The 24314-nt window shown below is 42.0% G+C and overlaps 1 pseudogene; it reads left to right on the forward strand.

Annotated features, from left to right (window-relative positions):
- Positions 1–24314, forward strand: part of LOC133121421 (polymeric immunoglobulin receptor-like) — an 86820-nt pseudogene that overhangs the window by 56200 nt on the left and 6306 nt on the right.

Consider the following 24314-nt stretch of genomic DNA (forward strand, 5'->3'; position numbering starts at 1 on the left):
AGGAAATCCCCCACTGCCACGCTCTCAATCACACCTAAAGGAAGTCCCCCACTGCCACGCTCTCAATCACACCTAAAGGAAATCCCCCACTGCCACGCTCCCTCAATCACATCTATCAGTGGACGAGCGGCTATTTAGAGTATGTAAATGCAATGAATAAGCAGACCAGCTTCCCCTAGCCCACCCCCCTCCCCTCGTTCGACAGTCTACCTCCACCCCCCCCACCCCCCAGCCACCACCTTAGCTGAAGAACTTTCCCTCTTCGTTTGTCTCATGCACAGTCTCCAGGTTTTCTCCCTCCTGTCGAATTTGCTTCTCGGCTGCCAGTTTCTCCCTTGTCGCCTTGTACAGGGAGGTCAAGACTGTCAGTTTCTTCTCCGTGGTCTGCCACAGGTCTGACACGTCCGGCAGCTTCTCTTTGCCTGTCTCAAACTTCAAAGTCATGGCAGCCAGCTCCTGCTCCTTGTCCTGAAAGAGCTGCATCACAGCCTTCAGGCTGATCATACTCTGCTGACCAAACCATGCCGGGTCCTCCAGTTTGTCCCTTGTAGCGTCGTAAAAGTAGGTCAAGTCTGTCAGCTTCTTCTCCATGGTCTCGAGCAGGTCTGACATGGCCACTAGCTTCTCTTCATTTGTGTCAGGCTTTGAAGTCACAGAACCCAGATCCTCCACATTGTTCCTGCATAACTGCATCTCCAGGCTTTGTCCTCCCTCCTGTCGAATTTGCTTCTCGGCTGCTAGTTTCTCCCTTGTTGCTTTGTACAGGGAGGTCAAGACTGTCAGTTTCTTCTCCGTGGTCTGCCACAGGTCTGACACGGCCGGCAGCTTCTCTTTGCCTGTCTCAAACTTCAAAGTCATGGCAGCCAGCTCCTGCTCCTTGTCCTGAAAGAGCTGCATTACAGCCTTCAGGCTGATCATACTCTGCTGACCAAACCATGCCGGGTCCTCCAGTTTGTCCCTTGTAGCGTCGTGAAAGTAGGTAAAGTCTGTCAGCTTCTTCTCCATGGTCTCGAGCAGGTCTGACATGGCCGCTAACTTCTCTTCATTTGTGTCAGGCTTTGAAGTCACAGAACCCAGATCCTCCACATTGTTCCTGCATAACTGCATCTCCAGACTTTCTCCTCTGTCCTGTCCAAGCTGCTTCTCGGCAGCCAGCTTGTCCGTTGTAGCTTCGTACAGGTAGGTAACGTCTTTCAGTGTCTTCTCTGTGGTCTGCCACAGGTCTGACATGGCCGCCAGCTTCTCTTCGCTTTTCTCATGCTTTGCAGTCATGGCAGCCAACTCCTGCTCCCTGTTCCTGCATAACTGCGTCATGGTCTCCAGCCTTTCTCCTCTCTCCTGTCCAAGCTGCTTCTCAGCTGCCAGGTCATCCCTTGCAGCCTCGTACAGGTAGGTCATGTCTGCCAGTGTTTTCGCCATGGGCTGCCACAGGTCTGACATGGCTGCCAGTGTCTCTTTGCTTGTCTTATTCTTTGAAGTCATGGCAGCCAGTTCTTCCTCCTTCTTCCTGCACAACCGCGTCACGTTCTCCAGGTGTTTTCCTCTCTCCTGTCCAAGATGTTTCTCGGCTGTCAGGTTATCCCTTGCAGCCTCGTACAGCTTGGTCATGACAGTCAGTTTGTCTTCCTTGATCTGACACAGCTCTGACATGGCAGCCAGTTCTTCCTCCAATGTATTCCATGAACGAATATTTGACACAATAATTCGTATGATTAAGTTACCCTACATTTCCATGAGCAAATTAACATTTAACGTACATTTATGTTGGTAATATCGCTCCGGAAAATAACATTCTTAGCTCAACAATATATTATATTTACGTTAAGTAAGAAACAACTTGCCACAATGACGATAACAGCGATCACTACTATTGAATTTAACTGAGAAAAAAATGAGACAAACATGGTCAAAAACGCCGTTTCCGTGGCCCTTATCGCCCACACATTTCCCCAAACACTCATCAAACACCGCACATTGCTGCTCTTGCAATGGGGTTTCTTATGGCATTCTAGCTACATGAAAATAAAACTTTAGCATAGCTTATTCGCTGTACATGGAAAATATATTTCTGAAGACTTACAATTTCAGAAGAGACCGAAACAAATTTGCTGTTATCAAGAATGCGAATACGGATGAGAAAAGGTTATAAAATCGACTGAACTCTGTAAAGTAGGTAGGTTTATGATCTGGCCGACGTTAATAACCGTTATTTATTTAAAAAAATAAACTACTGTGACGTAGTCCTACTCACTGAAAATACAGTGACGTGATCATTTTAACAGAAAACTCCCTGTGGAAGCCTACCGGACATCGGCCTAATATATGAAGTTGTATCAATAACGAATAATTGTTTTTTTTAATTCTCCAAAGAGAATGCGAATTTTTTTTACATGAATGACATAAAGCAATTTCATCTTGAATCAAACTTCATTGTAGCACTGGGATATTTGTTTTTTTATTTGTATAAATATTTCATTTTTATTTCTTGCTCTTAACTTGTGTCCAGCACGTATAGTGTTCTGTTACTTGCTAGTTGGTTGTTGGGGATGTCATATTCTCACAATCAGTGTCGTCCCACTTGAGGGAGGTACAGGGGAAAGGCCCCAACGTATTTGTCTTGTTTGTTGTGTGGATATATTTCCAAAATCAGTGTTTATTATTTTTACAATGTGTTGTCTTTGTCATTCTTTGTCATTGGCTTAATGTAAATCACTGTCAGGTACATTTCATGTAGGACAGTTTATTATTATTATTATTATTATTATTATTATTATTATTATTATTATTATGATAAAATAGGCCACGTTCGCTAGTTTGCTCCTATTTCAATGTTTTAGATGAAGTAGCAACTTTCTAATCAAATGTAATACGAATCGGAAAATAAAAATGTGAATGCACGTTGACTGACCGCAGCTCAGATAGATGTTTTCAGTTACTCTGGAGGGCGCCATCACGCAAGCTATATCCTATATGCATCGATGCACTTGAGGAGAGACCGGAAGAAACATTTAATTTTAGCTCGACTTGAGAACAAGTAAGCCATTAGAAAACCCAAATAATACTTTACGGTATGATATCTGTACATCATGCATAAATAACACTTCAATCATTTTGCTAAGCTAGCAAGCTAGCGAACACTAGTAGCCTAACATTAGTTCACATAAACATGAGAGGAATACTGCTAGCTGAGTCACAAACAAGTGTATACAGCTAAGTATATCTAACCCTATATCGAAGTAGTTTGCTTTGTTGTATGATTTGTCTAGCTAATATATGTTGGCCAGTAACCAGAGCAGCATTTAGCCAGCTAAGTTACAGCTGTTATTCGCTAGAGCTAGCTAGATGGCTAACGATGGCTACCTTACCAAGCCAGTGACCGTTATTTCAAATGGAATGAACTGGAGAGGTGGGAAGAGCGAGGGGTTTCTAGCAAGTGAATATGGTGCCCAATGCACTGTAGCATTCATTCATAAACTCATGCATCTTCTATGAAAGCAAGGGTTTTACATTCATTCAATTGGGTAATGTTATGTGATCTCTGAAATGTGTATTTTAGCTCTGAGCTGCCCTCCAGCGCTCCCCTGTGCGGTCTCCTCTTTCTGAAACACTTATAGAGGGCTGTTGGATGAGTTTATCAAAGCATGTTTTAAAAAGAAAAATTTGAATTTTCTTGGGAATGGCCTTAACCTGCCTGTTCCTTAGGGAGGTAAAGCGGATGTTTCAGGAACGATACATCCGGGATTTTGCTCCCTGGTACAGTTTTTTACGATCACTTTGGCGCTAATATCAGTCGCAATTTTCATTGTGCATCCACATCTTTGAAGCAATCTTGCACTTCCAAACTCTTTGGTTCAAATTCCTAATTTATCATGAAATACTATAGGAAAATTTGTTTCAGATCACTCACACACAGGATACCTATAGCTTCACTGTTTCATTGTTTTTACAACACTTTACTTTGTTTTTAAAATACTTTATACATGTCTCAAATTTGTTATAAATGTAGGGAATGGTGGAAACAGATCTTTTTTTCACATTTATTTTGCTAACAAGATTTTTTTTTCTCTTCTTACACACGTCTTTTCGTAGTGTTCTATTAAGAAAATGTGCCCGAACAGATGACTTAAATATTGTATTTTGTGTGCGACACAACACTATTTATATGCTTTTGTATTTTTGAGGTTTTCACTTTAGCTAGGGAGTTGGCTATGTAACTAGCTGGCTATATAACTGAGATATTTGAGACAAATTAAAGTTTAGCTAAACACGCATGATTGAACACGTAAAGAAACAAACAGAACGTGTAGCTGCCCAAATTCCCGACAAGCGATCGCTGAAACTCTGTATAGGCTACTATTGGTTAGTATCCAAGCGGAGAATTCATATCTAGTTATAAAACGACACGAGTTCGTTCGCTATTGCCGAATTTACAACGAGATTTACACCAATTAGCTTGTATTGTTATCCAGCTGTGCAGCGTTTTGATACAGCGACAGCCCGTCAACTGTATATTTAGAAATGTAAAGACTATAAACACGGACAGAGGGTGAGTCAACATGTCAGTGAGCATTTTTCAACGATATGAAAGGATTTACAATGTTTCTACACAAAAATCTTACCTATTGTACCTTTAAACAATTGTCCATGCCAGCTAAAGCTGATCTTTGGACTTCAGTATTGTATTATATAGTACTGTATTTTTGTTTATAACAGCACTTCATGTGTATTTTACTAGTTATGGATGTGATGCTTTAACTTGTTGGATAACCTATGCACTTGTAAGTCGCTTTGGATTAAATGTGTCTGCCAAATGACTAAAATGTAAATTTAAAAGTATGTTTTTATCTGCGATGCCTGTTTTTCAGTTTGTATTTTTCAATGTTTTATATGAATTGTGAATTAAGATTTTACATTGTGAATGTGCACACGACTAGGCCCTTATGTCATGTGCCCTTCACTGTTTCCGTAACAGCGGAGAATGTAACTTGTCGCTTGTTGTCGTTGTCCCCTGGTATGTGCATGTAATATTGTACAGTTATCTTTCTAACTTCATGTCCTATATTATAAAAACTAGTGGGGGACTATCGATGAAAGGGGCTGTAATTCCTACATGGTTTACCCAATATGGATGCCATCAAATTAAAGCTGAAAGCCTGCACATTAATAGTGGTTGTTTTATTTGAACTGTTCATTTGCTGGAGTACAGGGAGCACAACAAAAAGTATGTTACTGTCCAAATACTTATGGACTGCACTGTATACTCTGTCCAGTTTATAGATGACATCTGAAACATCAGGCATGGAGTTCACTGATGTCCCAGACGAAGGTCAGAGGGAAGTCCTTCATCCTCTCCTGGAAGACTTTGTCGAAGCGTTCACTCTGAGCCACCGTAAGGTTGTTCTTCCTGTCCCCAATTGTACCTGAATCACAACAACGCATAGATGACTATGACCTTCAGTGGTAATGTAACAGTGATAGCCAATTGTATTGCTTTAGATTAAAAAAATGAAATGATACAATTAATCATCAGAAGTAAAAATAATATTGCTATTATTATTATTATTAGGGATTTATTTGGTAAGATAACATCTGACAGAAGAGTATCAAGTGCTCAAAATGATCATATAGAAAACCGCTCCCAATCTTATTGCAGAGTGTTCCATGGGGAACCTATAAGAGAAAGCATTTGAGCTATTGAGACTATAAATGTAACCGCGGGTAAAGTGGGCTGAGTGTAGTACACATCCTCCTTCAGGGAACTGACAGACTGAGTCGGGGGGCAGAGGATTGGAGGGTTGGAGTTGATTCCATTTCAGTTTGCTGAGTTCAGGAAATGAACTAAAATGAATTTTGTGAATGGGGAAAAAAGGTAGTAATTTTAGCACCATTTTACTGAATTACTTGAGAGTGCAGACAATGGTGCTGATTTATCTAAACACCTTATTGCAGCGATACAATTGAGAAACTTCTGAACTTTATTCATTTGTGTTAACATTTGATGCATTTAGGACAGCCTCTTCCACCTTCTATACAGATACATACTCAACAAACAGTGAGGTGTTTGGATATATAGATGGATAGGTCTACTCGCCTTGGGTTTTGCCTGTGAAGACTGCATTTGTGTTAGAAAATATAAACCAACATGAAGAGAGAAAATTAGGCCATTTTGAAGCGGGGAAATCGGAAAGAGGGGAAATAGCTTGTACAACAACTTGGAATGTCCTAAAAAAGAAAGAAACTGCTGGCGTACTGAGCCATCAGACATCAAATAGGTCGACTAAGGACAACAACAGCAGTTGATGACAGAAACATTGTGAGAGCTATAAAGGAAAACCCCAAAACATCAGTCAGTGACAATCTCCACAGGGCAGGGGTGAAGGTATCTCAATCAACCGTTCAAACAAGACTTAGAGAGCAGCAATATAGAGGCTCTACCACAAGATGCAAACCACTCATCAGCAGTAAGAATCAGAAAGCGAGATTACAATTTGCAAAGAAGTACAGAGATGAGCCAGATAAGTTTTGTGGACTGAAGAGACCAAGATGAACCTCTACCAAAGTGAAGGAAAGGCCAAAGTGTGGAGAAAGAAGGGATCTGCTCATGATCCAAAACATACAAGCTCATCTGTGAAGCACAGTCATGGCTTGGGTTTGCATGGCTGCTTCTGGAGTGGGCTCACTAATCTCTATTGATGATGTAGCTTGTGATGAATTCACAAGAATTGATCATTCTGGATGACATTAGCCTCACTTTCACCACAGCTGAAATGTTTGATGATGAATATCTGGCTACAAGAACGAGATATGGCGGCAGATTTTGACAGCTGTGCAGAGAGCTTGGGAATTTTTTTCTTGATTTGGCTCCATCCTTCACAATTTTGAAATCACTAGTTCACATTGATGCAGTTAATTAATGTATGTGCAGTTGAATTAGAGATTGGTAGTCAGAGCCCACTTGCTTAAGAGCGTTCTTCATTGTTCTCTCACTGATTCTGCCATCTTGTTACATTACATTACATTAATGGCATTTGGCTGACGCTTTTATCCAGAGCGCCATACAGTTGATTAGACTAAGCAGGAGACAATCCTCCCCTATGCTATGCTACAGACCGCCCTACTTTGTTACAGTGAGAGACATTCCTCACCAGCTGTACTTACAAACTTTGGGGGAAAAAAAATATATCTAATTTGTTGTTTATCAAGGAACATTTCCCAAAATATTAAAAGGGAAATTAATGAATATCTTTTTCTGAGGGACCTCTGGATCTACTACATTGAGCCCCCAGAGGGCGCTAAAACCCTTTTTTTTTGTGTTTTGAAATGCAAAACAAAATTATTATTGTAATGGAAATGTTAATTTAAAGAACCAAATGGTCATAAATACCCCACTGCAGTCACATGTAGGAGTCACATGTGGTAAAACATTTTAATGAATGCTCCTTTACTCCTATTAGTAATGTTGACAGGCTAATTTAGACTTACAGTTTTTTTTACAATCGTTTTCACACTTGTCTCAATACCATGTCCACTTTTTCAAAACTCTTCACTCAGTGTGCTTTTGAAACACGCACCTGAGCATGTCAGTTAACCTTTGGTGCAAAATGCACTTCAACCATCAAAACACTTCATATTTCACCCAAAAGTGACTCATGCTGCCATAACTATAGCATATGCTTTCAATCATTAGACTACTTTGTCACTCAATGTACAATGAACTACAAAACACAAACAACTTGGAGCATTGCTAAATACATACACAGTGGGAGCAATAATTATTTGATCCCTTGCTGATTTTGTAGGTTTGCCCACTTACAAAGACTGGAACTGTGTATAATTTTAATCATAGGTACATTTTAACGTTGAGAGACAGAATATCACAAAATAATCCACAATAACAACATATCATTTTTTATAAATTTAATATCATATTTTCACATGAAATAAGTATTTGATCCATAGAACAATAAGACTTAATACTTGGTGGAGAAACCTTTGTTGGCAAGCACAGAGGTCAGACATTTGTTGTAGTTTTTCACCAGGTTTGCACAGATCTTGGGAGGGATTTTGGTCCACTCCTCTTTGCAGATCCTCTCCAAATCCTTAAGGTTCCGAGGCTGTCACTTGGCAACTCCTTTATTATAATCTAATGGTGTGGTAGACCATTTTTTACCTAGATTCAGTGTGTTGGTTACACCTTTTGTTATGGTGCATTAGAATGAATCAAGAGTATTAGTGATGTTCCCCTGTGTACTTTATTGTGGTGACATTGGCTCAGGTGGTAAGAGCGGTCTTCTGGCAGGCGGAGGGTTGCCGTTTCGATTCCACCCTGGGTGTATGAAAGTGTCCCTGAGCAAGACAAGTAACCCCTAAATGCTCCTTACCAGCTGTTTTGTGCCCTGCGTGGCAGCCAGTCGCCATTGGTGTGTGTGTGAATGTGTGTATGAATGGGTGAATGAGAAGCATCAATGTTACAGCGCTTTGGATAAAGGTGCTATATAAATGCAGACATTTAGCATCTATACAAAAGTGATCATACTTGCATTGAAATGTGCATGTAAAAAGGGTAAATATAGATTTGTCACTGAAGAGATTTTTCCTCTATTACTGCTGTATATGTACTGTTGAAACCCCTGGCTGTCATTTCAGTGAACAACCTACCCAGGTGTTTGTTGTTTGTGGCCCGTTACCACATAAACAAAAGGGGCCACCTTTGGATTGGCATTTGCATTCTTTAGCCTTGGTGGGGAAAATGGATGCAGCCAGAGGTAGAGGAAGAAGACATTGTGGAAGAGCAAGAACAGTTGTGTCTGATGAAATCAGAGCCACAGTCATTGATCATGTGGTAAATCATGGTCTGTCCCTGAGGGAATCAGGTTGAGGGTTCAACCAAACTTGCCTAGATCCACAGTGGCTTCAATAGTGAGGATTTTCAGGCAAACCAACAGGAACTATACAGTATTTACAGCATTCTGACTGAAGGAGTTCAATTGATGTGTATATTACAGCAGTACTGTTATTTGAGAAGTCTCATTTGTGCACATTTGTCTTTGACTCACTACAGGACCCAGCGGTTACCTCACACAGTCATACAGGGGGAAGGGGAATAATGTTTACACCTCAACAGGAGGATACAATAGTTGGGATGGTCATTGTCAACAACAGCATCAGGCTAAGAGAAATACGCAACAACATAATTGCAGATAAGAACATATTTCCAAACATTGACATTGTAAGCACTACAACCATTTCAAGAGTGCTACAGAAACATCAGATCAGGATGAAACAGTTGTACACTGTCCCCTTTGACAGGAACTCTGAGGGTGTCAAGGAACTCAGGTACCAATATGAAGTTTATGAAGGTATATGTGAAGGTTTAGGACCACCACCCACATGAACCGATGTCACTTCTAGATGCAATGGACATAACAGTGGAACACATCCAGGGCTGGATAAGGCATGCAAAAAGATGTTTTCCTTGGTGTCTAGCAAGAGATAACATTGGGAGTGATGTTGATGAAAATCTATAGCCAAATGCAGAGGACAGGATGGATGGGCCAGGCCAACAGTAGACTTCTGATACTGATAGGCAGACAATATGTGCAAATTGCTGTATATAGTGGAAATATTGCTATTTGGTATGTATTTGTTATTGATTGTAATGTATTTTTCTTTTCTGAATTACAGTATATTGCACTGTGAGAACAAACGTCAAAATACTGAAAGCCCTCTGAAGAATACTGTTGCTTTTGTGATTGGTTTCTTTATCATATATTGTTTTACATTACACAGTAAAAATAGTTATTCTGGGTTTCCAATATTGTAAAACATTCATTCATTTACAGTTTACTATAAATTTACCACACTCAGTCATGACATCTATTATGAGAGGCAAACCAACAGATCAAAAGTTTATTTAGCTGCTTGGCTTGAAATATTTGTGGATGCAAAAATAGAGGAAAGGGAAACACATAATATATGTATTTAGCAATGCTCCAAGTTGTTTGTGTTTTGCAGTTCATTGAACATTGAGTGACAAAGTAGTCTTATGGGAGAAAGCATATGCTATAGTTATGGCAGCATGAGTCACTTTTGGGTGAAATATGAAGTGCATTTTGCACCAAAGGTTAACTGATGTGCTCAAGTGCGTGTTTCGAAAGCACACTGTGTGAAGAGTTTTTAAGTGTGAAAACGATTGTAAAAAACTGTATTCATCAGTGTTATCATCAGGCAAGAGTATAAGAGTAAATCACTCCACAGCTTCTCAGAACTGTATCAGAGGGCAAGGCCAGTGCTTTCACCACAAATTTCACACTTCTGCAGAAGCCCTTCAAACAGAAATGTGGTCCACAGTTTCCATTTCAGATCTTGCCTTAATCTTCTGTGAAACATCAGTTGGGTAGACTATTGCCAACTTAACAGTAATCACATAGCACATGCTTTTAGACTTACAACTGCATGATGAAATATCCTAGAGCCCAGAGAGAATGTGTCATCTGCTCTTTTCTGACTCGTGTTTGTTGGGACAGGAATGCTGCAATCAAGAGAGAATTGACGATGTGGGACAAAGTTACGCTGCCAAAATAACACCGGTGAGCCCTGCAATCGACTGTGTCACCATTGGTCCAGGTTTTCTTGAACCAAAGCACTAGGTCTGTCAACATTTTATAACGTTTTCCCCTTTTTATTGCTCTTAGATTGTCTCTGATGTCATCGCACCGGTCTCAACCGCCAGAATCGTTCCAGTCTCAGCTTTAACGTCTCAGTATTTTGAAATCACCACATCGCCACAGTGTTTATGCTATTGATGATGATTAATACAGATAATGATATGCATATGATTTCAAACTAACAGGCTTTAACAACATGCTCAACTGTGCCCCCAGGATGCTATAATAGTATCTTATATAGAAGATTATTACATACAGTGCCCTCCATTGTGTTTGCCTCTGCACTCAACTGTTTGACATTTGCAATAAAACATTTTTTTTAATACATTTTGGTTTCACCATGTAGAAATTACAGCAGTATACAGCAGTCCCCCAATTTCAGGGTACCTTAATATTTGAGCACAGCAGTGTTATGTAAATGAAAGTAGTCATACTTTAATGTTTAGTATTTTGTTGCATATCCTTTACATGCCATGACTTCCTGTTGTCTGTGACCTATCAACATCAGCAGAGTCTGGATATCTTATTTTCAGGTTGTCCTGCAGGCGATACTAATACTCTTTGCATTTCAATGGATGGATCTCTATGGGAATTGCGGGCTGGGACTAGATTCAGTTGTAAATTATGCTGATAACATAGAGGGAACACATTTGTTGGCTAAAGGGGTTTAAGTCATCAAGGGTCCAAGGTATTATCAAATGAGCCTCAAGCCACCCTACCGCTGGCACATATGCTGTAAATAAATGTTTCTCCTGACAAATTCCCCATGTTGAACTCAACGGAAACAATATTAACTGCCAGTTTGGAGTTACTGGCTGTGACGCTTGCTCCGGAGGAATGGGGTCACTGGCTCAAAGGCTCCAGCACCCCCTTTCTGGTATGGACTGATCACAAAAACTTTGAGTATATCCGTTCTGCCAAACACATCAACTCTCGTCAAGCCCTGTTTTTTTTTGCCCGATTCAACTTCACCCATTCCTATCGCCCTGGCTCTGAGAGCAGCCAGACATCCTCTCCCGAAGGTTCCTATCCTCAGAAGAGCCTCCAGAGTCCACCTCCATCCTCCCCAATTAGTGCCTGGTTGCGGGGGCTCTGTGGGACGTTGGATCCCTACTCCGTTCAGCCTAGCGGTGTGAGTGGGACCCCAGTACCTGTCCTATTGGCTCTGTCTATGTGCCTCAGTCTGTTCGCTCCCGGGTTGTCCAGTCGGGGCACTCGTCCAAACTGTCATGTCACCCGGGCCTCAGACACACGACATCAGTCTGTGGTTTTGGTGGCTGGGGAGTTTCGTCTCGGCCTGCTCACTTTGTGCACAGAACAAGACCTCTAATCAGCCCCCTCTGGGTCACTACGTCCACATCAACGTTACATTACATTAATGGCATTTGGCAGACGCTCTTATCCGGAGCGACGTACAGTTGATTAGACTAAGCAGGAGACAATCCTCCCCTGGAGCAATGCAGGGTTAAGGGCCTTGCTCAAGGGCCCAATGGCTGTGTGGATCTTATTGTGGCTACACCGGGATTAGAACCGCCGACCTTGCGTGTCCCAGTCATTTAGCTTAATCACGACACTACAGGCCACCCCGTCCCTTGCCTATTCCCTAGAGACCCTGGTCCTACATATCGTTGGAATTTGTGACCGGTTTGCCGCTGTCTGATGGTCACACTGCTTTCCTCACCGTTGTTGTCTGGGAGCAGTGGTGAATCATCTCTTCAACTCTAACTTTGCCTCCGGAGACCAGGAAAACCTCAGCTTAGAAGAAGCCAAGGAAGTAAGGGGAGCCACCAAAGTGCTGAAGTTAAAGATGAACCAAGTGAAATGTTGTAGCTCCTGAATCCTGCTTCTCCCTCTGGATTTGGATGCGGATATAAACAGGACGTAGCCTCCGCCAATCAGCTTCTGCGTTGTTCAATTAGTTTTTAGTAACAAACTCCCTGACTGGGAGGGGTCACTGTTTGATTATAACTTATTTGATTATCCCTGTTTTATATGTATTATAAAGTGCTACACAATGTGAAAAATATAATGCATAAATATTTAGTAAATGGTAATGATAGTTATCCTGCACTGGCCACTGAGAGAGCACAGACTACAGAGTACGAGGGACCAAAGAGGTGGGCACTGAGAGGAACAGGAAGTGAGACTCACGCTAAAGGGAGCTGGAGTCTCTAACAGACACACACACCCGTCAGGCACATATGGCTCTTACTCTGATACTCTTCCTCTCCTTCCTCTTCCTCCCTGTGCTGCCAGGTAGGACTTGTTTCTCACACTGTATACTGAACTCTGGAGCATTGTAGCAGAGAGACTGTCTGTGCCTGAAACTTGAATCAATGAGTTAAACTGAAGATTGTTGTTAACGGTACATCAAACTGCTATGATGTGGGTTAAGTATCTTTTTGCGAATCATAAATATAAGCAGACCATTGCTACAGACTTGGAATTCATGCGCACCTTTTTGTTTTTTCTCTTGGGTAGTTTAATTGAACCAATAATTTATAATTAATGCAAATCTAACTTTAGAAATGCATTTTAAACTGTATGCATGTGTGGCATTAATGGCAGTTTCTATTTTTTGTTTATTCAGAGAGATTTTAATTAACCCTTACACTGCATTTTCCATTTTTCTTAACATCGAGGCCATTAAAACCACTTACATTTCATGAGAATTAGCTGATAACAATTTCATGTTTGTGATTATTTTAGTTTTCACCAAAAAGGGAAGTTGAGGTGATCTTGTTCTCTAAGTGTCTGAATTGGCTTCAGACCAGCTAAAATGGGTTGGGTGCCTACTGTGGTGAGCGGAGGGTATTAACCACAGGGAATAATGCTGTTTGTAGCTCTGCTAAAATAAAGAAAACTGAAAGAGTGGAAGGAAGGCACATCTGTGTGTGCGCTCCCTCTGAAAGTGTTGCATTTAAAACCACCTGTGATGGTATGTTCTATGTTCTTCTCAAATATCATTGTTTTCGTTTTGTGATGCTATCGTATAATTTTTGAAAGTCAATGATCTCATGAAATATCCAAGCAACGCTTCAAAATCAACTCCAGTGAAATATTTCCATTGCTCTTCAGTAACAAAAAACATAAAAACAATTATATGGTATTGTCTTCACTTGGTGTTGACAATCAACCATTTTATTTTCACACAAGGACATCATAACAACCTGTCCAATGATGCATTCATTATAATACATTGGTGTGTTAGTGGTTTGTTATGGTGGATTACATTACATGTTATTTAGCTGACACTTTTATCCAAGGCTCTTAGTTGACAAGCCTAAGCAGGGGACAATCCCCCCTGAAGCAATGTGGGGTTAAGGGCCTTGCTCAAGGGCCCAACAGCTGAGCGAATCTTTTGTTGCTACCCTGGGGACTTACACGTACCTTAACCACTAGGCTACAGGCCACCCTTGAATTAGAATGAATTAGAGTATTAGTGGCGTTCCCCTGTGTACTTTATTCAAACATGAGAGAGAAAAGGGGAACAGATCGAGATGGTTGGGTGCAGAAGATTGAACCCCCAAACACACAGGACGGTTCACACTTAGCCTGAGAGTCAGCTGCCCTACAGACTGCACCACACCGTGCTCTGTAAAATACACCCACACTGATGATGTGTGTGTTTCTCTCTGCAGATGCTGACGGTGTGTTCACAATGAGTGAAGTTGTTGTACAGAGAGGAAGATCTGTCACCATCCTATGTCTCTATGATAGAGAATATGAAAGTCATGTGAAATACTGGTGTCATGGTGCAGACTGGTATGTTTGTGAAACTGTAGTACGCACTGACTCTCCAAAAGTTAAAGGTGAAACATCAATCACTGATGACCCCACCCATCATTTGTTCACTGTTACCATGAGAAAGCTTCAGATGATGGACTCTGGATCTTACTGGTGTGCTGTAGAGATCCAGGGCGCTCAAGATAAGGGAGCATATCGGTACCTGTCAGTCACTGCAGGTAAGATGGCTGCAGCACACACTGCACTCAGTGAGACCTGCTTCCTCTTAATAACGGCATCTTCACTATTCCTGTGTTACCCAATCATACGCTGCGCAGAACTTTCTACTGCAGACTGCTGCACTGTGGGTAAATGAGTGATCTTACCTCTTATGCTAGCAGTATTAAATTCTTCCAGAACATGTAAAAGTCCAGGCAAGTCATTGCTTCACTGCAGAACTGTTGGAGTATTTGGACTCTGCACCTCCAGCAGAGTGGTGCTTTAATTGCATTATTTTGCTACACCATTCCCAGTCTGTATCCAAGACAGTGTCAATACGACAGTTATTTACTTTGGTCTACAAGTGACTTATAGAGTTTATGTATCAATGAATGTTGTATATTTTTGTGTTTATTCTGTGGTGTTCAGGCACTCCTGGACTCTGGGTTGAGCAGCAGGAGGTGGCCGGTGTGGAAGGGGGCCATGTCAGTGTGCCGTGTCACTATAATGAACCGAGAAGCATGAAGATGTGGTGCAGGATAGAGGGCACCTGTGTGCAAGTGAATCCTGGTAAATCTGGAAGATCAGAGATGAAAGATGACCGCTCTAAAAAGGTCTTCACTGTGACGGTGAGGGAGCTGAACATGGAGGACACAGGCTGGTATTGGTGTGCTGCTGGAAAACTACAGATCCCTGTTCACCTCACTGTCACTCAGAAAACTACAACGGCCACAGTCACCACATGTAAGGAACTCAAAACGAGCCTGTATTGGAATGCATCCCATCAATGTAGGGGAAAACCCTAAACTATAGAATTTTAACCTGTCTTTTCTGGTGCTCTCTCAGTGAGAGAGGAGTGTGAATTTCATGTGGATTTTTTTCACCCACGGCTGGTAGTGATCTGATGTAGTACTGTGCTGACTGGAGGGTGCCACTGCCTTGTAGAACTGAAGTTGGGAGTTTTACAGGAAATTACCACAGTGTTACAGCACATGCACATCATAAAAGATGGAGAGGACCCTAATGAATTATTCACTGTTTTAAATATATTGTTCTCAATGGGGGGGAGGGACCATTTTAAATCTAAAATTGGCAGCTGAAATATGAATAGAAATTTCCTGAAGTTCTGTATTGTTACAAAAGAACCAATTGTGTTAAGTGACAATTGAAAAGTATTATGTGTTTTATAAAGAGTCCTGTCAACTTAATGATAACACAATATACAAACACAATAACACCAAGCGGATGATTTAAATGATAAAATGTAAGGGTTTCAGATAGTGGCTGATGAAGTTGTGAAACATTTCCTCATCAATAGGATGGTGAATATCTCTCACATTCATGTCAGCTGGTCTGCATCCCTACCCTGAGCAGCCACAGGAAGCTGGGCTCCCTCTCTTGAGCCTGGTCCCTTCTAAGGGTTCTTTCTCTGTGACCCGAGGGAGTTTCCCCTGCCACTCTTGGCCTAGTCTCACTTTTCTAAGGTCTTTAAGACTGAGGTGTGAAACATGGTGAAACCAAATGTTTTGATTTAAACATTAGAAGTATAACTTTGGCAAAAAGTTGCGTATACAATTTCAGTCTGGACTTTGCATTTGCTGACAGATACCATCAAGTCTCCCACTCAATCCCATAACAACACACTGATCACCACAACAGAAGGGGCCTTTAATGATGGAAAGACCAGTCCCCCGGAACAAGGAAGCCAGCTGTGTTCTGGGTGAGTTTTGTGTTCTCCCCTGAGCTTTTCCCCTTTCAGTGAGTGAGGCCAGTCTATGTCCATGCCCGCGATGCATCTCGGAGCATCTTTCCCACTTCATTCAGGGCTTTTGCTGGCTGCATATTTGGAAATAAGTTCCAAAGTTGGACACTACTGTGCAGAAACGTTATTTGTGGTGCACTCATTGAATGACACTCAAAGCAGTCTTCTCTGTGTAGTGGACAGACGTGCCTGGAAAGGACTCTGTGGGTGCTCCGTCACGCCGGGCTTGTTTTGGTGTTCCTAATATGCACCGCCGTCGCCTTTTGGAAGATCTGGCGAAACCGCAGTGAGTCATGTGATCGTTCTATTATTCATCAGTGTTATCATCAGGCAAGAGTATAAGAGTAAATCACTCCACAGCTTCTCGGAGCTGTATCAGAGGGCAAGGCCAATGCTTTCACCACAAATTTCACACTTCTGCAGAAGCCCTTCAAACAGAAATGTGGTCCACAGTTTCCATTTCAGATCTTCCCTTAATCTTCTGTGAAACATCAGTTAGGTGTAGACTATTGCCGACTTAACAGTAATCACATAGCGCATGCTTTTAGACTTACAACTGCATGATGAAATATCCTAGAGCCCAGAGAGAATGTGTCATCTGCTCTCTTCTGACTCGTGTTTGTTGGGACAGGAGTGCTGCAATCAAGAGAGAATAGACGATGTGGGACAAAGTTACGCTGCCAAAATAACACCGGTGAGCCCTGCAATCGACTGTGTCACCATTGGTCCAGGTTTTCTTGAACCAAAGCACTAGGTCTGTCAACATTTTCTGACGTTTTCCCCTTTTTATTGCTCTTAGATTGTCTCTGATGTCATCGCACCGGCCTCAACCGCCAGAATCGTTCCAGTCTCAGCTTTAACGTCTCAGTATTTTGAAATCACCACATCGCCACAGTGTTTATGCTATTGATGATGATTAATACGGATAATGATATGCATATGATTTCAAACTAACAGGATTTAACAACATGCTCATCAACTGTGCCCCCAGGATGCTATAATAGTATGTTATATAGAATATTATTACATACAGTGCCCTCCATTGTGTTTGCCTCTGCACTCAACTGTTTGACATTTGCAATAAAACATTTTTTTAATACATTTTGGTTTCACCATTTAGAAATTACAGCAGTGTACAGCAGTCCCCCAATTTCAGGGTACCATAATATTTGAGCACAGCAGTGTTATGTAAATGAAAGTAGTCATACTTTAATGTTAGTATTTTGTTGCATATCCTTTACATGCCATGATGTCCTGTTGTCTGTGACCTATCAACATCAGCAGAGTCTGGATATCTTATTTTCAGGTTGTCCTGCAGGCGATACTAATACTCTTTGCATTTCAATGGATGGATCACTATGGGAATTGCGGGCTGGGACTAGATTCAGTTGTAAATTATGCTGATAACATAGAGGGAACACATTTGTTGGCTAAAGGGGTTTAAGTCATCAAGGGTCCAAGGTATCGATTTGCCCGATTCAACTTCACCCATTCCTATCGCCCTGGCTCTGAGAGCAGCCAGACATCCTCTCCCGAAGGTTCCTATCCTCAGAAGAGCCTCCAGAGTCCACCTCCATCCTCCCCAATTAGTGCCTGGTTGCGGGGGCTCGGTGGGACGTTGAATCCCTACTCCGTTCAGCCTAGCGGTGTGAGTGGGACCCCAGTACCTGTCCTATTGGCTCTGTCTATGTGCCTCAGTCTGTTCGCTCCCAGGTTGTCCAGTCGGGGCACTCGTCCAAACTGTCATGTCTCCCGGCCCTCAGACACACGACATCAGTCTGCGGTTTTGGTGGCTGGGGAGTTTTGTCTCGGCCTGCTCACTTTGTGCACAGAACAAGACCTCTAATCAGCCCCCTCTGGGTCACTACGTCCACATCAACGTTACATTACATTCATGGCATTTATCCAGAGTGACGTACAGTTGATTAGACTAAGCAGGAGACAATCCTCCCCTGGAGCAATGCAGGGTTAAGGGCCTTGCTCAAGGGCCCAACGGCTGTGTGGATCTTATTGTGGCTACACCGGGATTAGAACCACCGACCTTGCGTGTCCCAGTCATTTGCCTTAACCACGACACTACAGGCCACCCCGTCCCTTGCCTGTTCCCTAGAGACCCTGGTCCTACATATCGTTGGACTTTGTGACCGGTTTGCCGCTGTCTGATGGTCACACTGCTATCCTCACCGTTGTTGTCTGGGAGCAGTGGTGAATCATCTCTTCAACTCTAACTTTGCCTCCGGAGACCAGGAAAACCTCAGCTTAGAAGAAGCCAAGGAAGTAAGGGGAGCCACCAAGGTGCTGAAGTTAAAGATGAACCAAGTGAAATGTTGTAGCTCCTGAATCCTGCTTGGATGCGGCTACAAACAGGACGTAGCCTCCGCCAATCAGCTTCTGCGTTGTTCAATTAGTTTTTAGTAACAAACTCCCTGACTGGGAGGGGTCACTGTTTGATTATAACTTATGTGATTATCCCTGTTTTATATGTATTATAAAGTGCTACACAATGTGAAAAATATAATGCATAAATATTTAGTAAATGGTAATGATAGTTATCCTGCACTGGCCACTGAGAGAGCACAGACTACAGAGTACGAGGGACCAAAGAGGTGGGCACTGAGAGGAACAGGAAGTGAGACTCACGCTAAAGGGAGCTGGAGTCTCTAACAGACACACACACCCGTCAGGCACATATGGCTCTCACTCTGATACTCTTCCTCTCCTTCCTCTTCCTCACTGTGCTGCCAGGTAGGACTTGTTTTTCATACTGTATACTGAACTCTGGAGCATTGTAGCAGAGAGACTGTCTGTGCCTTAAACTTGAATCAATGAGTTAAACTGAAGATTGCTGTTAACGGTACATCAAACTGCTATGATGTGGGTTAAGTGTCTTTTTGCGAATCATAAATATAAGCAGACCATTGCTACAGACTTGGAATTCATGCGCAACTTTTTTCTCTCTTGGGTAGTTTATTTTAACCAATAATTTATAATTAATACAAATCTAACTTTAGAAATGCATTTTAAACTGTAGGCATTAATGGCAGTTTATATTTTTTGTTTATTCTGAGAGATTTTAATTAACACTGCATTTTCCAATTTTCTTAACATCGAAGCCATTAAAACCACTTCATTTCATGAGGATTAGCTGATAACAATTTCATGTTTGTGATAACTTTAGTTTCACCAAAAAGGGAAGTTGAGGTGATCTTGTTCTCTCAGTGTCTGAATTGGCTTCAGACCAGCTAAAATGGGTTGGGTGCCTACTGTGGTGAGTAGAGGTTATTAACCACAGGAAATAATGCTGTTTCTAGCTCTGCTAAAATAAAGAAAACTGAAAGAGTGGAAGGAAGGCACATCTGTGTGTGCGCTCCCTCTGAAAGTGTTGCATTTAAAACCACCTGTGATGGTATGTTCTATGTTCTTCTCAAATATCATTGTTTTCGTTTTGTGATGCCATAGTATAATTTTTGAAAGTCAATGATCTCATGAAATATCCAAGAAACGCTTCAAAATCAACTCCAGTGAAATATTTCCGTTGCTCTTCAGTAACAAAAAACATAAAAACAATTATATGGTATTGTCTTCACTTGGTGTTGACAATCAACCATTTTATTTTCACACAAGGACATCATAACAACCTGTCCAATGATGCATTCATTCTAATACATTGGTGTGTTAGTGGTTTGTTATGGTGGATTACATTACATGTTATTTAGCTGACACTTTTATCCAAGGCACTTAGTTGATAAGCCTAAGCAGGGGACAGTCCCCCCTGAAGTAATGTGGGGTTAAGGGCCTTGCTCAAGGGCCCAACAGCTGAGCGAATCTTTTGTTGCTACCCTGGGGACTTAAACGTACCTTAACCACTAGGCTACAGGCCACCCTTGAATTAGAATGAGTTATAGTATTAGTAGTGTTCCCCTGTGTACTTTATTCAAACAGGAGAGAGAAAAGGGGAACAGATGGAGATGGTTGGGTGGAGGATTGAAACCCAAAACACACAGGATGGTTCACACTTAGCCTGAGAGTCAGCTGCCCTACAGACTGCACCACACTGTGCTCTGTAAAATACACCCACACTGATGATGTGTGTGTTTCTCTCTGCAGATGCTGACAGTGTGTACACAGTGAGTGAAGTAGTTGTACAGAGAGGAAGATCTGTCACCATCCCATGTCTCTATGATAGAGAATATGAAAGTCATGTGAAATACTGGTGTCATGGTTCAGACTGGTATGTTTGTGAAACTGTAGTACGCACTGACTCTCCAAAAGTTACAGGTGAAACATCAATCACTGATGACCCCACCCATCATGTGTTCACTGTTACCATGAGAAAGCTTCAGGTGAATGATTCTGGGTATTACTGGTGTGCTGTAGAGATCCAGCGCACTCAAGATAAGAAAGCATATCTGCACCTGTCAGTCACTGCAGGTAAGATGGCTGCAGCACACACTGCACTCAGTGATACCTGCTTCCTCTTAATAACGGCATCTTCACTGTTCGAGTGTTATCCAATCATACGCTGCGCAGAACTTTCTACTGCAGACTGCTGCACTGTGGGTAAATGAGTGATCTTACCTCTTATGCTAGCAGTATTAAATTCTTCCAGAACATGTAAAAGTCCAGGCAAGTCCTTGCTTCACTGCAGAACTGTTGGAGTATTTGGACTCCAGCAGGATGGTGCTGTAATTGCATTATTTTGCGACACCATTCCCACTCTGTATCCAAGACAGTATCAATACGACATTTATTTGCTTTGGTCTACAAGTGACTTGTACAGTTTGTGTATCAATGAATGTTGTATATTTTTGTGTTTATTCTGTGGTGTTCAGGCACTCCTGGACTCTGGGTTGAGCAGCAGGAGGTGGCCGGTGTGGAAGGGGGCCATGTCAGTGTGCTGTGTCACTATAATGAACCGAGACGCAGGAAGATGTGGTGCAGGATAGAGGGCTCCTGTGTGGAAGTGAATTCTGGTAAATCTGGAAGATCAGAGATGAAAGATGACCGCTCTAAAAAGGTCTTCACTGTGACGGTGAGGGAGCTGAACATGGAGGACACAGGCTGGTATTGGTGTGCTGCTGGAAAACTACAGATCCCTGTTCACCTCACTGTCACTCAGAAAACTACAACGGCCACAGTCACCACATGTAAGGAACTCAAAACCAGCCTGTATAGGAATGCATTCTATCCTCAATTTTCCAATGATCCTTTCTTTCACTTTATGTCAGTGAGGGTTGAGAGAAACAGAATGTTCTAAATGTCATGTTGTGAAACCCTTTGGTGCTAGCTAGTGCTCTCTCACAGACTGTAGGGTGCACACCAGTGCTGAGTTCTGTTCTTACCACAGTGTCACAACACTCATGCACACATTCACACACGCACACACACACACATACACACACACACACACACACACACACACACACACACACACATACACACAAACACACACAAGCACATACACACACACACACACACACACACACACACACACTCACATAGATACAATAACACTATACATAACACCATAAAATATTCCTAAAAAATTATTAACTTTATTAATTAACATCATTTTTTCCTCCACTCTTCATAGTACCCCATTCTTCAGCATCTGTAGCACTAAGCACATCTCTTCTGGTTTCCACAGCAACCACAGCAGCAACATCCTCCAAGCCTTCAACCTCAAATCATTCAACAGTCTCAACACCTCTCTCACCTGTTCCAGCAACAACCAATTACAATAAAAGGTGTGGTATCCATGATGGAAGAGCCAGTAAAATATTCAAATCTGTTCCTTTTTAAATCAAGAAGTTCAGTATAAAAACAAAAGCATTAACATTAGTAACAAAGTAAAGTCTAGTTTTTTATTTAAGTTGGTACTTTTCCTGACAAATGTGTCTCAAAATCCCCCCTGTCTCAAAGTCAGTGAGGCCTTTTCCTCCAAACTGCACTGCTGCTGCTGCTAGTTCTGTGGCAGCTCAGGAGACATACAACGGATCGGTCCATCGTCTCTATTGGTCAGTTTGTGTTCCAGCCGTGCCAATATCCACGATATAGCCTACGCACTGCTAAATGGAATGTTTAAAATCACTCAGTGTTTGTACATTACGGTGATCTACTTTGTAAACATTATCATCATCACGCCTCTAGTACCCTCCCAAAGTAAAGTAAAAATTAGTGAGTTTAAAGTGTCCTATGATTTCGAAAAGAGCAGGAACGAAAAAATAAAACAGTTAGGCAACATCCTCGGATCGAAATACCAAGAATAGCACCAAACCCCGGTGAAACTAGGGTTAAGGTAGTTTTAAGCGTAGTGGTTAAGGTAAATGATTGGGACACGCAAGATCGCTGGTTCTAATCCCGGTGTAGCCACAATAAGATGCGCACAGCCGTTGGGCCCTTGAGCAAGGCGCTTAACCCTGCATTGCTCCAGGGGAGGATTGTCTCCTGCTTAGTCTAATGAACTGTACTTCGCTCCGGATAAGAGCGTCTGCCGAATGCCGATGATGACGATGAAACAGGAATTGAAACACAGAGTTATTTCAATTCCTGCACGTTATCCGGCAGTGTCCCGATGAACGTCCACAACAAAAACTCATCAATTGTGTGTCAGTGTCGTCTGGTGTAACGTAAACTAGCTAGCCAGCTAACGTTAATGCAGTGGGGATACCTTATTGCAATAGCGTTGCTTAGCTAAGGTTAGTGCAGTGGGGATATATTATTCCAACTAACGTAAGTACCGTTGCCTCGATAGTGGAGTGGGGATAGGTTATTGCTAGCCAGTTCACAATACCGTTGCTTAGCAACTAATTAATTACTGTTGAGCGGAATAATACATTTTTACCATAAAACATAGTTCCAATAAAAATACATTAAAGTTTGTCTTGTCTTTCTTTAGTGAAATTTTGAAAGATAAATGTGGTAACCGTTGTATAAAAGCGTTATGGAAATTGAACCTGTGGAACCAATATCGATATCAATATACCAATCATGGATATTGGCACAGCTAGGTGGTGTAAAGGCACTCCGCTTCGCGTCTTTTCTCAGACTTCAAAAACGAAAGATAGCTCGAAAATTAAAGACATACCTCTCTATATGTTATCACATTTTCAACAAACATTGTCAATCAGAAAATTTAGGACATCATTTCAGCTCCAGCATACTCAATTGCCTGCGATGAGCCAAGCGCGGTGAACTATATTGAGCAGACAGCGCTGCTATGCAGGTATGTGAACTGTGATGGGCCGCAGGAAGAAATTGAGTTAATACTGCTGAAAGGCGAAACAAAACATGGTATTATTGTGATGGAAACGCAAAGTTAAAGAGCCAAATAATCAGAAATACTCCACTGCAGTCACATGTAGTAGTCACGTGTGGTAAAACATTTGAATGAATGCTCATTGACACCTATTAGTAATGTTGATAGGCTAATTTAGGCTTGATAGGCTGTGTTACCTTCATTATAAGGCTCAAATATGGTTTGCGGCTCCAGACAGATTTCCTTTTGGCCAAAAATTGCTCTTTTGATCCCTTGTAGTTAGTGGTGACACACATCTCTCTGGTACACGCTGCCTGTACTTGGTGTCCCACATGACCCCTAGTGCTTCCATTTCCTTTTTCACTACCTGTTTATGGAGTCCAACAGTTATCTCTGTGCATGTTTGTACTTGTCTGTGCTCTTCTGAACTGATGGAGAAGGCTGCAGTACTCAGAGAGACTCCTGTGTCATTTTGGCATTTCAAATGGGCAGAACATTTCACACACCCTGTTGCTGCTGTTCAGTCCTTCAGATCTCACAATCATCCTGATGGCACTAGGGATGCTGTTCCTGGTGGCAGCTGTTGCCATGGTTACCTGGAAGTTGTGTAAGAGACACAGTGAGTATCCACATGAAGTACGCTGAGTGTGAAAGAATAGTGTGGGTGCTGTATGTAGGAGCA

Source organism: Conger conger, chromosome 2 (genome assembly GCF_963514075.1).
Source record: "Conger conger chromosome 2, fConCon1.1, whole genome shotgun sequence".
In the NCBI taxonomy this organism is placed as follows: domain Eukaryota; kingdom Metazoa; phylum Chordata; class Actinopteri; order Anguilliformes; family Congridae; genus Conger; species Conger conger.